The 15,137-nt window shown below is 36.5% G+C and overlaps 1 long non-coding RNA gene across 1 annotated transcript in view; it reads left to right on the forward strand.

Annotated features, from left to right (window-relative positions):
- The first annotated feature begins 2,110 nt into the window (after positions 1-2,110).
- The window catches only part of LOC122139473, a 29,378-nt gene continuing 16,351 nt past the window's right edge, over positions 2,111-15,137 (forward strand). The window contains exons 1-2 of the long non-coding RNA XR_006156333.1: positions 2,111-2,502; positions 4,090-4,140. This is a non-coding gene — a long non-coding RNA (uncharacterized LOC122139473). The remainder of the gene's footprint in view (positions 2,503-4,089; positions 4,141-15,137) is intronic.

Raw genomic sequence — 15,137 nt, forward strand, 5'->3', positions numbered from 1 at the left:
TATAAAAATAAGTGACTTGTTTGAGATGAAAAGAGACAGACCTTATACTAAGTGATAATTCCCCTCATTATTTTTGATTAATTTATTAATTTATTATTATTATTATTATTATTATTTTAATAGTACAAAAACATCATACAGTAATTGAACCCTTTTTATTTGTCCTACTCCACTGGGAAGAAGAGTGGTTTTAATTCACGTTTAAGCCCATTATCGATTTGATCTAAAAATGAAAACTGTAATGACAGTGTTTACCAAAATGAGGGAGAAAATTTTCAGGTTTCGACCGGCCTGAGTAAATTGCAGAAATTCATTATTTTAGCAAACGTTCCAGCAGTTGTAATTTAGCGAGTGGAGGCGGTGCACAGGATTTTGTTGCTCTGCCGACTGAACTTGGAAACCTCTACATGCAGCTGTTAATAATGATATTTTTGTTCTCTCTGTCCGGCTCTCTCTTTCCCTCTCATCCAGACTTTGTCTGTTTCTGTCTCTTAATTTGTTGATTTTTTTGCAATTACTGTTTCTATGTTAATGGGTGTTTCTTCAACTAGGAACACTTTTGGGCCTGTGGGCTTTTAGAAACTAAACTCCTTTACTTATATACTTATTACACACACTAATTTATTCAATTTGTTTATTAACAATGGATACTGTATATACACAGAATATGACATTTTGATGGAAGGGCACGCATTTCAAGTACTGTAAATATGTATTATCATATTTTAACACTTTTCATAATTTGACAAAATCATTGTAAATTATGTACGATAAAAAAAAATACTCATATGTGAAATTTAACTTAATTTATTTCCTTTGTTGCTTCAAGCTTGATTACTAATGCAGTATTGTCTTTATACAGTACAACAGTTATAGGTACATTTTTTTTTCCACCAATGAAAATAGTTTCCAGTACAATAGCAGCAACTGTTGCTTGTCTCCGAGAAACACACAGTAGTGGCGTTCCACCATTTTTTAACCAATGCATTGTGAATGACTCAATGACTCTTTCATAAAGACTGTCCCTTTTTTATTCTTAAATGAATCAGTGTTGTTGAATAAAACTGTTAGGTGAATGACACACTGTCTCACTTATAACGACAGTCAGTTAATTGGTTATAAAATGAATCTGTATTTTTAGATGGCTTGGTTTGAATAAAAGATTCACTGACTCACTCACAGAATGAATCCGGTTTTTTTTTTGTTTTTTTTTTTTTCCTTTGAACAAATCATTTAAATGAATGACTCACTTATAAAATCATTTTTTGCCACCCACTGACATATAAATGTAACTTGTGGACAGACTGAAAAATTTCCACAACAAAGACAAAAGAAATTATACAAACTGTGAAAAGGACTAATGATGTTATACCAGTGCTCTAGAACACCAATTGGCCAATTTGTCAAACCTTGTCTAATCGTTGCTCTTCATAAACAGCCAGAATGTTGTAATATGCCTGTTCCAGACAAGCCATGTATACAGGAAGTGACATGCGACAGCCTTTACATGATATTAGTATCCTTTGTACGCCATTGTATCAATGAGTGTTTCAACCTCAGGCCAGCATCTGTTGGACAGCAGTTTAAAATCCATTCAAACCCAATATCCTCTCAGAAATGCAAAGCAAGGTGTAAATTGTGAAGCTGATTGATTATACAGCAGGTATGAGTATACTTCATGGGAGCCACTTCAAGGGGGAGTAAAAAATCGATTAGACTGTTTATTTTGTGGGATTAAAGTCTTTCTTCTCGGCTGCCTGCACATTTTATCTGCTAAACAAAGTCTCTCCAGTGCTGTGAGATGTTATAGCTATTTGTGGCACAGACTATAATACATTCATTGTTTAAGATTCCCAAGGTCTTTTAACTTAAAGAGTAGATATAGATTCATTGTTTTAAACTGTATTATTTTATTTCTTCTGTAAAAAACAAAAGAAGAGGCTAGGCAGAATGTCCTTTTAAAATTTACGTTTTTTCTGCAAGTCCCAAAAAAAGGGTATTCCATAAAAATGAAAATGTTGGCATCATTCACTTTTAGGGATACTATGGCATGTGGGAGAGAAAGTGATGTCAAAATGTAAATTTTTTGGATAAGCTATTTCTCTGAAAGACCTCTGTTCCAGTCTTGTGAAATTGTCAACATCTCTGAATTTAGCCGAGTAAATCCGTCTCTCAGATAACCCACTTCAGGCTTTACTCAAAACCTCTGGGCCAATCTGTGAGCTGTGAGGAAAATACCAAACCGCTAATTAACAAAAGCTATCTTGGCTATGATTTAGAAATAAACTCTAATTTAGTCCTGAAAGCAATTAAGCGAGTCTGTAATGTTAAAACAAATGATAGCAGAAGGTTAATGGGAAGGGAATTGAAATTGAGATTATGCTGATTAAAGCCAACTGTCATGTGGTCAGATGGAAGCAGAACGAAATGAGGGACTGAAACACAGACGCTCACAGGAAGCCAAGGTTGAGCTGAGCAGGGACTGTTGAGGGGAAAACAGAGGTAAGGCGAATGTGAACTCTTTTAAGAACAAACCACGAATATATTAGCCAAATCTCTTTATTTGCATGTCTGAGTTTACTGTACATGGAAGGTCTGAATACTGCTTTATAGCAGCCCTTTGTAGACACTAATAGTACTTTTAACCCTCGCGTTCTGTAGAGATTTACTTTACTTCCTTGCAGTCCCAGAGACCACAAACAATAAAAACCTACAAAACAAACTTTCAAAATTTGTGCCAGCATTAGCCATTAGCTAATGCAGTGCAAAGCAAATGGCTATCTGTGAGTGAAACCTGTGATTACATGAGCCTATTTGTTTTAATGCAACCTACTAGCACTGTGAATTAGCACTCTGCACAAACTTTTAGAGTAGCCCCACCTAAACTAAACAGCTGAAAATGCATAACTCCCTGTGGCTGTTTGTGTTTATTCTATTATTAATAGAAGCCAACTCCAAAAGGCTGGTTTAGTTGCCTCCATTTTGGTAAATTACTGAGACTTCAACTCATTTTTTTTCACATACTTTTGGCCTGCTACAGTCCTGAATGGCCATAAATCCTAGTTTAGTGTTTAGGAGAAAAATCCTTTTCTTTCTATTACAGGAAGAATTAATGTTAATTTTACAGTGTCAGATTAATTTTATGGTGTCGCAGTAACAATGGAAAGGTATAATCCTTCAACTGGCTCACAATAGCAGTAGATTTAGCAGTTTCTATGAACACTGAGCAATTCAGTTGAGCTAAAAAAATGCAGTAATGTTCAATCATGATCAAATTTACTAGTAGCTATTTGTGTATGTTTACAGGAAGTAAATAATGCATGCATATGTTTCATGAAAAGGAGAATAAACACTAGTATTAACATTAGCATGTCTCCTTAAGCATGCTCAAGTGATTGCTACTAAACTATACAGTATATTTAATTATAACTATATATATATATATATATATGGGTGGGGGGAGTGCATGTACAGTTCTCTCTCCACCTTCAATACCATGACTTAGGTGCCCTTGAGCAAGGCATCGAACCCCCAACTGCTCCCCGGGCGCCGCAGCATAAAAATGGCTGCCCACTGCTCCGGGTGTGTGTTCACAGTGTGTGTGTGTGTTCACTGCTCTGTGTGTGTGCACTTCGGATGGGTTAAATGCAGAGCATGAATTCTGAGTATCGGTTTAATTGAGGGGATTGATTTTTGGTTTTAAAAAATTTTAATTTTAAATTAAATAATATATAATTTCTAGAATATTTATTTTTATTTATTTTCTTTTTTTTTTTTCTTCATATTTCAAAACTGCACTCCAGTGATATATCGGAATAAAATCATAAGCTCATACGATGCAGAATATTATTTTCTAGCATGATGTTTTTTATGTGGCACATGTCATGTAAACCCTTTTTCTTCTTGCAGTGTTGCACAGCCATTATTGACATCCTGTAAAAGCTTTTCATATTGCCAATACTTCCTCAGTCAACAACTTTTAGATCGGCCCATTTGTTCTCATCTCAGTAACTGTTTGGTGTTTTGAAGTATATGTGTTGACAGCCACTGTAAGTCGCTGCCACTCAGCAATTTTTCTTTTGTTTGCAGCACCTGCAGTGAGACCAGGGGAAAATACTGCATCAAGAAAATTTCTTCAAGGTCAGACTTTCAGATCTAACTTCTAAGACCATCTTAACTTATATTTTACATTATTTTCCGATGTTTCTTTAATTGACATGTACTGTAGATCACGTGCAGTCTACAGATGCAGATTTTAAAGGAATAGTTTGCACAAAAATGAAAATTAGCTGAAAATTTACTCACTCTCAGGCCATTAAAATGTGGTTAAAATCAGAGCAGATTTGAAGAAATTGCATCACTTACTCACCAATGGATCCTCTCCAGAATCAAAACAGTTGATAAAAACAATAATCCAAGTAATAATAATAATAATCCACATCACTCCAGTCCATTAATTAACATATTTTGAACTGAAAAGCTGCATGATTTTAGATTTAGTTTTTCAGTTATAGATTTTCAGTGTCAAACTTTTGGACCCCATCATATTGGAATCTAAAAATTGTGCAGTACCTACTTTTGGAGTCCATTAAGCAACGTGCAGTTGTACTAATGGAAATGTAGGGCTTTACACTCCGTTTCTGCATTAGCCTTTTTAACATCATAAGATCATAATTTATTTAATCAGAAACCATTTTTCTTTGCTGCAAGTTTTATAATGATTAAAATTAATGAAGGAATTACATGCAGAAAAATGTATATGGTTCATGTTCTGTTGTGTTTGGCTTCATGCAAGAAAAAGATATTTGATGTCATATTGTTCATGAGTCCATTCTTCAGATGTTCAGTCTGTATGACGCCATTATCTTCTTGCAAATGAGGCTATTGTGAGTGAATAATGTTTGTGTCATTAGTTCTTTTGTTAGTTTTTCATTTTTTTTGTCTTGTTTATGTTTGTGCGAGTAAAGTGTTTGTGGCATTGTGTGCACATGCTCTAGGTGTTTTAATTTATTGGAGGGTCCAGGTTTTGCACACTGACCTCGAATGGGTTCAGAAAAACAGCCTGCTATAAATTTTAGCTTTGTAAAGCTCACGACATATAGTTTTTGAGTTCAGGTCACAGAGGTGCTGCTTCAGTTCCGAGGCAATTTTTGAGGCTGTACTTTTGTGGCATTTAGAGACTATACTGTGAAATGTCCGCTCATCCCTGTCATTGATCTCTGACTTGTGAGCACATCTCCATTTACGCTCTGCCTGAGGACTACCGCTGTCAGCGTCAGCTCAGTCCACTGAGAGAAATCCAATCCGGTGATATCTGCACACTAAACACAACATCAGGCTTTTAACTCCTTATCAGGTATCCCAATTCCTGACCCTAGATCTTCAAGACCTTTTATATGCTTTATCAATTACTCGGAAACTAGCTGAAAATAAATGCAAATTATATTTTTTATTTTTCTTGAGAATCAGGAATCACTTGATTTTGCCGGTCCATTTACTGTGAATTTTTTATAATTCACAGTAAATGGACCGGCAAAATCAAGTGATTCCTGATTCTCAAGAATATGTAAAACCTATATAATAATTGATTTTTAGATTAATGCTTTTTTAGAGTCTAATGATAATTTGCATTTATTTTCAGCTAGTTTCCGAGGCAAAATTTAACTTTTTTTTTTTTGTTTTGTTTTGTTTTGTTTAGATTTATGTTCTAAAATAACCTAAACTAAAAGTGGAAAAAAAAATTGTATGAACTACATAGGTTTATGCACAAACAACAAAAACTAATAAAAATAACAAAAACATAAAACAAAATTACTAAAACTTTAAATAAATTTAACATGAAAGTAGAAAATATACAAATAAAACTTAATTCAAAATATTAACAAAATTTATAATAGTTTCTCAATTATACAAAAATAACACTGGCATTTATTTAATTAAAAATACAGTAAATTTGTAATATTATTATAATTTAAAATATCAATTTTCTATTTTAAAATATAATTTATTCATGTGATGAAAAAATCTGAATCTTCAGCAACATTACACCTGCCTTAAGTGTCACATGATCCATAGGAAATATTTTATAATATGCTTTTCAAGAGACATATATTATCATTCCCTTTTACTCAGTCACGTTCATCGTTACGTCAACTGACGTGGGGTCTCACTCAGGAGCCCCATTCACCTCTGAGCTTTAGAAGAAAAGGCCAATGAAAATTGGATAGTGGAATTTGCATGCCAAGCCACTCCCCCATACATACGGGTATATAAGACGGCAGCGTGCATCCTCTTACTCAGATTTTTGCTTCGGAGCCGAATGCTTCGTGAGTTTTGCTTTCTAAAAGAAGAAAGAAGAAAAGGAATCTTCACCATCCACAAGCTGCAGGAGCTCTTGGCTGCAGACAATCTTCCTTCTCTTGCATTTCAGCGGAGAGATCGCCTCGTTGCCTACAGCAAGCACGGTTGCTGAGAGTGTCTTTCGAGATGTCTTTGCTTCTGGGTGCGGTAGTTTACTAACTTCTGACGATGGACACAATCGCTGCCTCACGTGTCTGGGCTGTAAGCATGCTGAATCAGTGTTCGTGGATGGCTCGAGCCCACATTGTAAGCACATGTCCATGGCTACATTAAGGTCACGGCTCTCATTCATAATGAGGCTTCCATCAGGCTCTACCCAGCCCAGTTCATCCGATCGTAAAGATTCTGTGAATGCGTTGGTTAGGGACAAGGGTGACCTGAGGATCAAGGTCAGGAATGCTCTGTCGGGCCATCCCCCACGGCCCCCTGCTGCAGCGGCTGCTCAGTTGCAGTCTGAGGCTGAGTTGGCGACCATGCTCATCCGGGCGGCCAAGAGCATCGGGCTGGAGGTGAACTCTCCACCTTTTTCCCGAGCACTCGAGGCTCAACGATTGGTATCTGGGCTCTGGACGTAACTCCCAGCCACGCTCCGCCCCAGTGCCTTTCTTCCCAGAGGTTCATGAAGAGCTCACCAAAATGTGGAAAGCCCCGTACACTGCCCGATCATGTTTGAGCACATCCCTCCTCACTACCCTCGATGGTGGGGCGCCATCGTCAGACTTGTGCCCGCAAAATGCCGCCACCTGGAAAAACTGTTCACACTTCCCATCTAAAGCCTGTAAGATGTCGTCAGCCTTGTCTGCCAAGGCTTTCAGCGCGTTGGGCCAGACCGCTTCTGCCCTGCACGCCATGGCCATCCTGCAGGTTCACCAGGCCAAGGCACTGAAAAAGCTGCAAGAGGGTAGTCTTGACTCAGGGTTGATGCAGGAATGGCGTACAGCGACTTACTTTGCTCTCCGAGCAACGAAGGTCAGGGCGTGGTCCCACGGTCAGGTAATGTCCACTATGGTGGTCCAGGAGCACCTTCTCTGGCTGAACCTGGCACAGATGCATGACACTGACAAAGTTCACTTTCTCAACGCCCACGTCTCCCAGGCCTCTTAGGCAACACTGTCGAGGAATTTGCCCAGCAGTTCTAGGCAGTCCAGAAGAAGATGGAGGCCATCAAGCACATCTTGCCTCGGCCTGATTCTTCAAACACCAAGCTGTACTCTCTGTGGATCTCTTGAGATTACGGCGGGACCCCTTTGAGCCACTTGATTCAGTTGAGCTAAAACATCTGTCTCTCAAGACTTCACTCCTGATCGCGCTCACTTCCATCAAGAGGGTGGGGGACCTGTAGGCATATTTGGTCAACGAATCGTGCCTTGAGTTTGGTCCGGCTGATTCTCATGTTATCTTGAGACCCCAGCCTGGTTATGTGCCGAAGGTTTTCACCACACCCTTTCAAGCGCTGCCCTCGGAGGAGGCAGACCAGGCCCTTGCGTTGCTGTATCCTATCTGCGCCCTGCGCATTTACGTGAAACACACATGGAGCTTCAGATGCTCCAAGCAGCTCTTTGTCCGATTTGGAGGCCAGCAGAAGGGGATGGCGGTCTCCAAACAGAGGCTGGCTCATTGGTTGGTGGATGTCATCACCTTTGCGTAACAGTCCCAGTGAGCCATGCCCACTGGGAGTGAGGGCTCATTCCATTCTGAGTGTTTCCACCTCCCGGGTGTTGGCGCACGGCGCCTCTCTTGCAGACATCTGTAGAGCTGTGGGCTGGGTGACACCTAACACCTTTGAAAGGTTCTATGATCTTTGGGTGGAGCCCATGTCCTCCCGTGTGTTGTGTAATATAAGGTAATTTGCGGGAGGTGGGCTCTGTATTCAGCTTGTGGTGCCATTCCTAGTTAGGATACATGCTCTTTTTCCTAGTTGTTCCCCACCGGTGAACTCCGGGTCCTCCGCTGCCCCGCAGTTGCAGACTTGGTGGAGAATCCTGTCACTGCGTCCGGTGGAGACATGCCACCTTCTCTCCAGACCTGGCATTGATTTCTCAGTTCTGCCACAGTTGTTGTTTTACAGTGTGTGTTCCCTTGATTGTTCCTTTTTTTCTAATTTTTTTTATGAGTTTTTTATTGTGTCTTTGTTTCTGTAATTCCGCCCCCAGACACCATGAAAGGTGAAAGGGAACACTGAAAGGGAACATCTTAGTTACCCATGCAACCCTCGTTCCCTGAAGGAGGGAACGGAGATGATACATCGCTCATGCCACAACCTCGAACTGGGCTGAATGCTGGATTGCGCTCGGCTCCTCAGCACAAACCTGAATGAGTGGATGCACGCTGCCATCTTACAGTATATACCTGTATGTACGGGGGAGTGGCTTGGGATGCAAATTGGAAATGCAATTGACCTTTTCTTCTAAAACTCAGAGGTGAATGGGGCTGCCGAGTGAGACCACCATTGACAAGCGACATAACATCCCTATTTCTTCCTTCAGGGAATGAGGGTTACATACGTAACCGAGATGTTATCAATATTGGAAACAGTTTTGCTGCTTAATATATTTGTGGAAAATGTTTTTTTTTTTTTTTTTTTTTTTTTTTTTTTCAGATTCTTTGATTTATTAAGTTCAAATGAACAGCATTTATTTGTTGCATTTATAAATGTGTTTGTCTCTTTTGATCAATTTAATGCATCCTTGCTAAGAAAGAAAGAAAGAAAGAAAGAAAGAAAGAAAGAAAGAGAAAGAAAGAAAGAAATTGATTTCAGAGGTTGCTGTGGTTTTTAAATGTGTCAACCAAGTTCAACACTTACTCTTGTATTCCAAACATACATGAAGAATTTCAGGGATAATTTGAGGGATGAGCAGATAAGCCCCTAAAAAGGAGGGGAACATTGGCAAGCTGAAGATGTAGAGGAGGAACTCAACAGTACTTAAATGTCACTTCCTCAAGGAAGGCAAGGCAAGAAAATCCGGTGAAGTGCTGCTTCAGCATATGAGAGAGTCATCTGGCACTGGGGTGCTCACTTCAGCTGTTGGCAGAAGTCATGTAAGAAATCATCTAGGATGGTGTTTCACCTCCGAAACCATGCTTGTGGAAACAATCTGAAGAGATTACAGTAGCAGAAAGTCCCATGGAGGTTTACATTTACCAATTCCGCTTCACAGACACTTTAGTATTTTAGCTGAAATGATGGAATGATGAATGTTTTCATATATAAAAGGCTTATCCATATCATACCTTATAGAAAATTGACACTAACACGATAAGACGGCACACTTGGGAGTTCACCAGAATCAATTGTGTCCTCTGATAGTGTAGTTCGTTTGCACATTTTATCCTCGTTGTTTTACAACCTAATTCATAACTTGTAATGACACAAGCATGCTCACAAATTTAGTTCTGATTGCAATATGCACAAGGCAGTTTGTAAATAGTTGAAAATATAGGCTCAAATAGGAATGGTTTAACGGATGCATTCATTATTCTACATTTAATTTATTTACTTAAAGTGGCGCTGCCCCTTGCCCTTTTTTTTGATTAGACAAATGTTCACATTAAAATATTACCTGCACAAATGTGTATGTGTGTGTGTGTGTGTGTGTATGTATGTGCATAAATTTTGTATATGCATAAACTCTGTAAACAATGTTCACCTCTAAATTCTACACTATTTCTATATAAAATACAAAAAAATAGAGAGAGCAACATTTTATTTTATTCTTTTTTAATAAATGAATTATATAATTCTGTTTTGTATTTTCTTTTCTTTCTTTTTTTGCTCAACTAACTGGTAAACAGTTAGTAAACTTTTGTCAGGCATAGAGATGGTATTTTTTTCTTACAAAAAAAATAAATAAAAAATCTTGTATGTTTGCTTGATAATCACAGAGGATTCTTGTGGAGCAGGGCTGGTTTCAGAAGGTCCTGGGTGCAGGGTTATAAAAACATGAGCATCCCTCTGGAGAGCTGCGCTAAAGAGAGTTCTCTCCAGTACTCTACACATGACATTTAAGAGATTCACTCAAAGGTTAGGCTTTCAAACACACACACACACACACACACACACACGTCTGTATGCTTGTGGGCTCTCCATCAGCTATTGTCTGGATTCTGGAAAATTAGTAATATTCAATATGCCGCTTTTCAGACTCCTATACTTTCTCTTTTCTATTTTAGGATTCAAAATGCATTTAATAAACCATAAATTACATTAATTAGCATATACACATAGTTACGGCGGTGTTCTCTGATTAGGAACTAATACAAGTTGTCTAATTGAGAATGAATGGGGGCGTGAAAGGGGGCAATGCCTCCATCACACTATAATTGGATATGATCGTTTATGATTGGATGTGATTGCTTTGTGTGATAAATCCTGCTTCTTTTTTCCATATGAGGTCTTTTATGACAATGACCTGAAAATAAGTTGACCATTGAAAAGAACAGCTGAATATCAGTTATTTAAAAATAATATTGGTAACATTTTACAATAAGCTGTCATCTGTTAACATGAACAAACAATGAATAATTATTACAGTATTTATTCATCTTTAACATACCTTAATAAAAATACTGTTGTTTATTGTTAGGTTAGTTCAGGGTGCATATGTAATGTTAATGTTAACAAACACAACTATTGATTTTAATAATGCATTAGTAGATGTTGAAATTAATATTAATTAAGATTAATAAATGCTGTGTAAGTATTGTTCATTTTTAGTTCATGTTAACTAAAGTAGTTAATTAGCCTAATGTTAACTAATGAAGCCTTATTGTAAAGTGTTTACAAAATGTTGTTCAAATTGTTGCTGCCTTTAGTTATTTTTTAATAAATGTAAAAAATGCATTAAAACACTATGAAATGTATAATTAGTAATAAAAATATATTAATAAAATACAAAATAGAATTATGTGGACAGTGACAACAGGGAAGTGTGTGTGTGTGTGTGTGCGTGTGTGTATTTCCCCCAATTAATTTATTGATTCACAGAGACCAGTGTCTTAGATATACTATTATAGTCTCTTAATATTTGGGATTAGATTTTTTTTTAAATTTCAGTTTCTTTTTTAAATGTGTATATAGTTTTAAAGTTAAATGGAACCGTAAAACCATTAATAATTTAAAAAAAAAAAAAAAAAAATCTTCAAAATACAACTTTAAATATCAAGTTTAGATTTAATTTCCCATTTAAAAAAAAACTTTAAAAAAATGCAAAAGAAATAGAAATGTTAGATATTGTTATTGTTAACTAAGACTATTTTATTCTTTAATAGAGATAATGATAACACTGATAAACGAAGATAAATATAATCTATTTATATTTGCTGTATGTATCCGCTGAAGGTTTCTAGCATGTTGCAACTGTAAGTAGTTGCACCCCCAAATCTCTCTCTTTCTATATTCTGGTCTTAAATTGAATATTTTCTCTTATTATAGCATCCTCCAGGTGAAAATAACATGTATACAAAATAATAATAATTATATATATATATATATATATTATAATTAAATTCAGTCAGTGTTTATTTTATTGAAAATAATGATCATTTAAATATTTATTTACTTACTTGCCGTTTGGCCAATGGCAGTACCATGGCATTTTGGTCATAGTAACATGGTAATACCATGGAAATTTGGGCATATTTTATTTTTTTGGGATATGTACAAGAATACAGTAATACCACTTTTTTTGGATGTAGGCTATAATAATACTGTGGCATTTTGGACATTGTAGCATGGTAATACCATGCATTTGTTTGGGCATGTACAATGGTAGTACAGCAGTTTTGTGGAAATTGGGAATGTTGATACTATATTTTTCGTCATGTTATGATGTTAATACAGTTTTATTTTGGTAACGGTGTCATGATTACACCATGGCATTTTGCACATGTACCTTGGTACAGTCTTTGTATTTTGGACACATACTGTGGTAGTTCTCATAAGTACCATGTAAATACCATAATAATTTAATTCCATAGTATTACCATCTAATAGCATCATTTTATGTTCACTTCAGTGATCCTATGTGATTTGGGGTTGTGTGTGTGTTATCAGATGCGAAAGTTTTCCGCTGGTCTATTATTAATCAACAGGGCTCCCCGCTAGTGTCATTTTCAACCCCATCTCATCATATTCAAAGCTTCTCACGTCTGAGATCTCATTTCCACTCAAGCGCTGGTGTGTCTTCCCGGACGTGATAAAAGAAATTGCCACGTAGTGCGATTCCATGCTCTGCCGTGTTTGCTTTCATGTTCTCCAGTGAATAATACCATTTCCAATTCATTAAGCTGCACTTTTGTTTTAGAGGGTCTGCAAATTAAACCGGAAGGTGTTTTTCCTGTGCTTCTCCTTCTCCGAGTTTGTTTCTTGCTCTCCTTCACAAGGACTCGATGGCTACGTGATTTTAGCTCTGACTCTCTAATACAGAAAATTCCCACAGAGACCAAAGCCAGACGCTACTCACCATCAGTCTGCACCTCTGATGATTCTCACACTGTCAGTTTTACTGGCGTTAATGCAAATCAATTCAATCTGATCAATGATTGCAAAAGTACTTTTAAATGTAGCTGGAAACCAATAAAAAAGTATCCACTTCCAAGTGTATCAGCCAAATTTCTCTGTGTGTGAAGAGAAGCATTATCAACATTTCCCTAGTCGTTTCAGAGAAAGAGACCCAAGTTATTTGGCTGAAGTTGAGACATTTAGGTTTAAATGCAGTCATAAATCAAAATAAATTGTATCAGCTAGAGTACTTGGATTAGGACTCAACAAGGTAGACCCAACACTACTACAGTATCAGCTGTATGCAAAGTGACTTAAATGTTACATTTGCACTTGGAGCTGCATTGAGATCCCAGTGTTTCTGGGAATTTGTTAAATTATTTATTTAGTTAATTATGGATGTAGATATAGAATAGATTTGTTTGTTAAAGAATTTTTTTTGATATTTATTTATATTTTTTTTATACTTCTTGAGTTACAGGCTGCAAAAAACACAGAAAATTATTTTTTCGCCAACTTTGAACTATCACCATTGGCATAAAGTGCAACAAGGATTATTAAAGTCAACACATTTAACTAATACGTCCAACGATCTCTGTGTAAAAAAAAAAATAAAATAGTAATTTTCCCTCTCCTGTAGTTTGGCTCAAAATCTCAGGTAAAAATTGAGATTTTTCACAAAATAATAATTATTAATCTATGCCTTTTAATACTTTGCCTTTCATCTCCATTTATGTTTTTCTTTCCTTAAAATAACCCTTTTGTATATCCGGGTTGGCTAAAAGCATATGCTAAATGATTAAATGTAAATATAGTCATATTTGTATTTAAAGAGTCAGACTACTGGTCAAATGTAACCAGTCATCTTTGAAGTGCTTTTTGTTTTAGCATGTTACTTTAAAAAGCTGAAGTTGGTAGCAAACCAGGCTCTTGTGCTCAGAGAGATAATGCAGCATGAGGTCGAGGGTTTGTATGAAGAGGCGCTCTCAACCCCATCACATGATCTCTTAACTAGTAACCCGCTTCTTTCTCAGGCTACTAATGGACTGACTTACTGACCCACGTTTGTATAAAGAGCGGATAGTGTGGCTATTTTTGTGTCAGGTGATATCTTGCATCTGTATTTAGTGAATAAATGTTAAAAGAGACGAGTTACATAAGAAGGACATCACATATCACATCCAGAGATGACCTGCTAATGGGGGCGGCATGCAAGGATGAGGATCTTTTGGAGTTAGAAATGCATAATGCAAATGGATTAAAGACAAAAGAGGTTAAATGCATATACTACTTTAATCTAATTATTTGCATCAAAGTGAGAAGGAGATATAGTATACAATTTGTAGATGTTTTAGTGTAACATCTTGAAGAAATTGAAAGTGAAGACACTTCTTAATTAGTGTAACTACGAGTAATTTTTAATGTGTAGAGCATATTAATGTCTTAATTATCAGACTCATATCAGAATCATATTTAACTTTTATTGCGATTGAATGTAGGAGGGAACAGTAAATCATTTCATGACTAGTTTAAGTGGATGTCATTTTTGTTCTGTTTCCAGGTTCTGCAGTTACTTATAACTGGTAATTTATTAAGAAATACTCAAATGTTTCTACACACACACACAGTGTTGGAGGTAACGCATTATAAATAATGCAAGTTACGTAATCAGATTACTTTTTTTCAAGTAAATACTTTTTAATTTAGAATTGAATTTAGAAATATCTGTGTTACTTTTTTAAAAAAGTAACCCTAGTTACTTTGTTTCCCACGTCTTGACTGGCATCTCGTGTTGCCATGTTGAGAGAAATCAGGAGTAATTGCAGAGGTGTTGTGTGCGCTGTGATGTTACTGTAGTTCTAGACTAAATTCAAACATTATTTACTCTTCTCCCACCACAAAAACAGATTAAGTATTATTTATTATTATTAATAAAAGCTGTAATGTGAAATCTGAGTATTTTATATAAATGTGATATTTTTATATGTTAAATAAGACAAATATAATTTATGTATTTAATCCCATTTTATTTACCAATATCCTTGCTCCTGACCTTCAATGATCTAATTCAACCATACTAATAAGCAAAAATGACAAATTTGGGTTTTATTTTTGTTATTGCTGAATAGTGTTGAACTTTCTTCTCCTGCGTCATATTCTTCATGCAATTTGTTTGAGCTGCGCCCTCTACTGTACAGAAATTAATTTACATTTCCTTCGGCCTGAGGCGTATTCATTTCACTTTTGGTGTGAAATGGCTTTTACATTTGTAAAATAA

Source organism: Cyprinus carpio, chromosome B13, assembly GCF_018340385.1.
Source record: "Cyprinus carpio isolate SPL01 chromosome B13, ASM1834038v1, whole genome shotgun sequence".
NCBI lineage: Eukaryota > Metazoa > Chordata > Actinopteri > Cypriniformes > Cyprinidae > Cyprinus > Cyprinus carpio.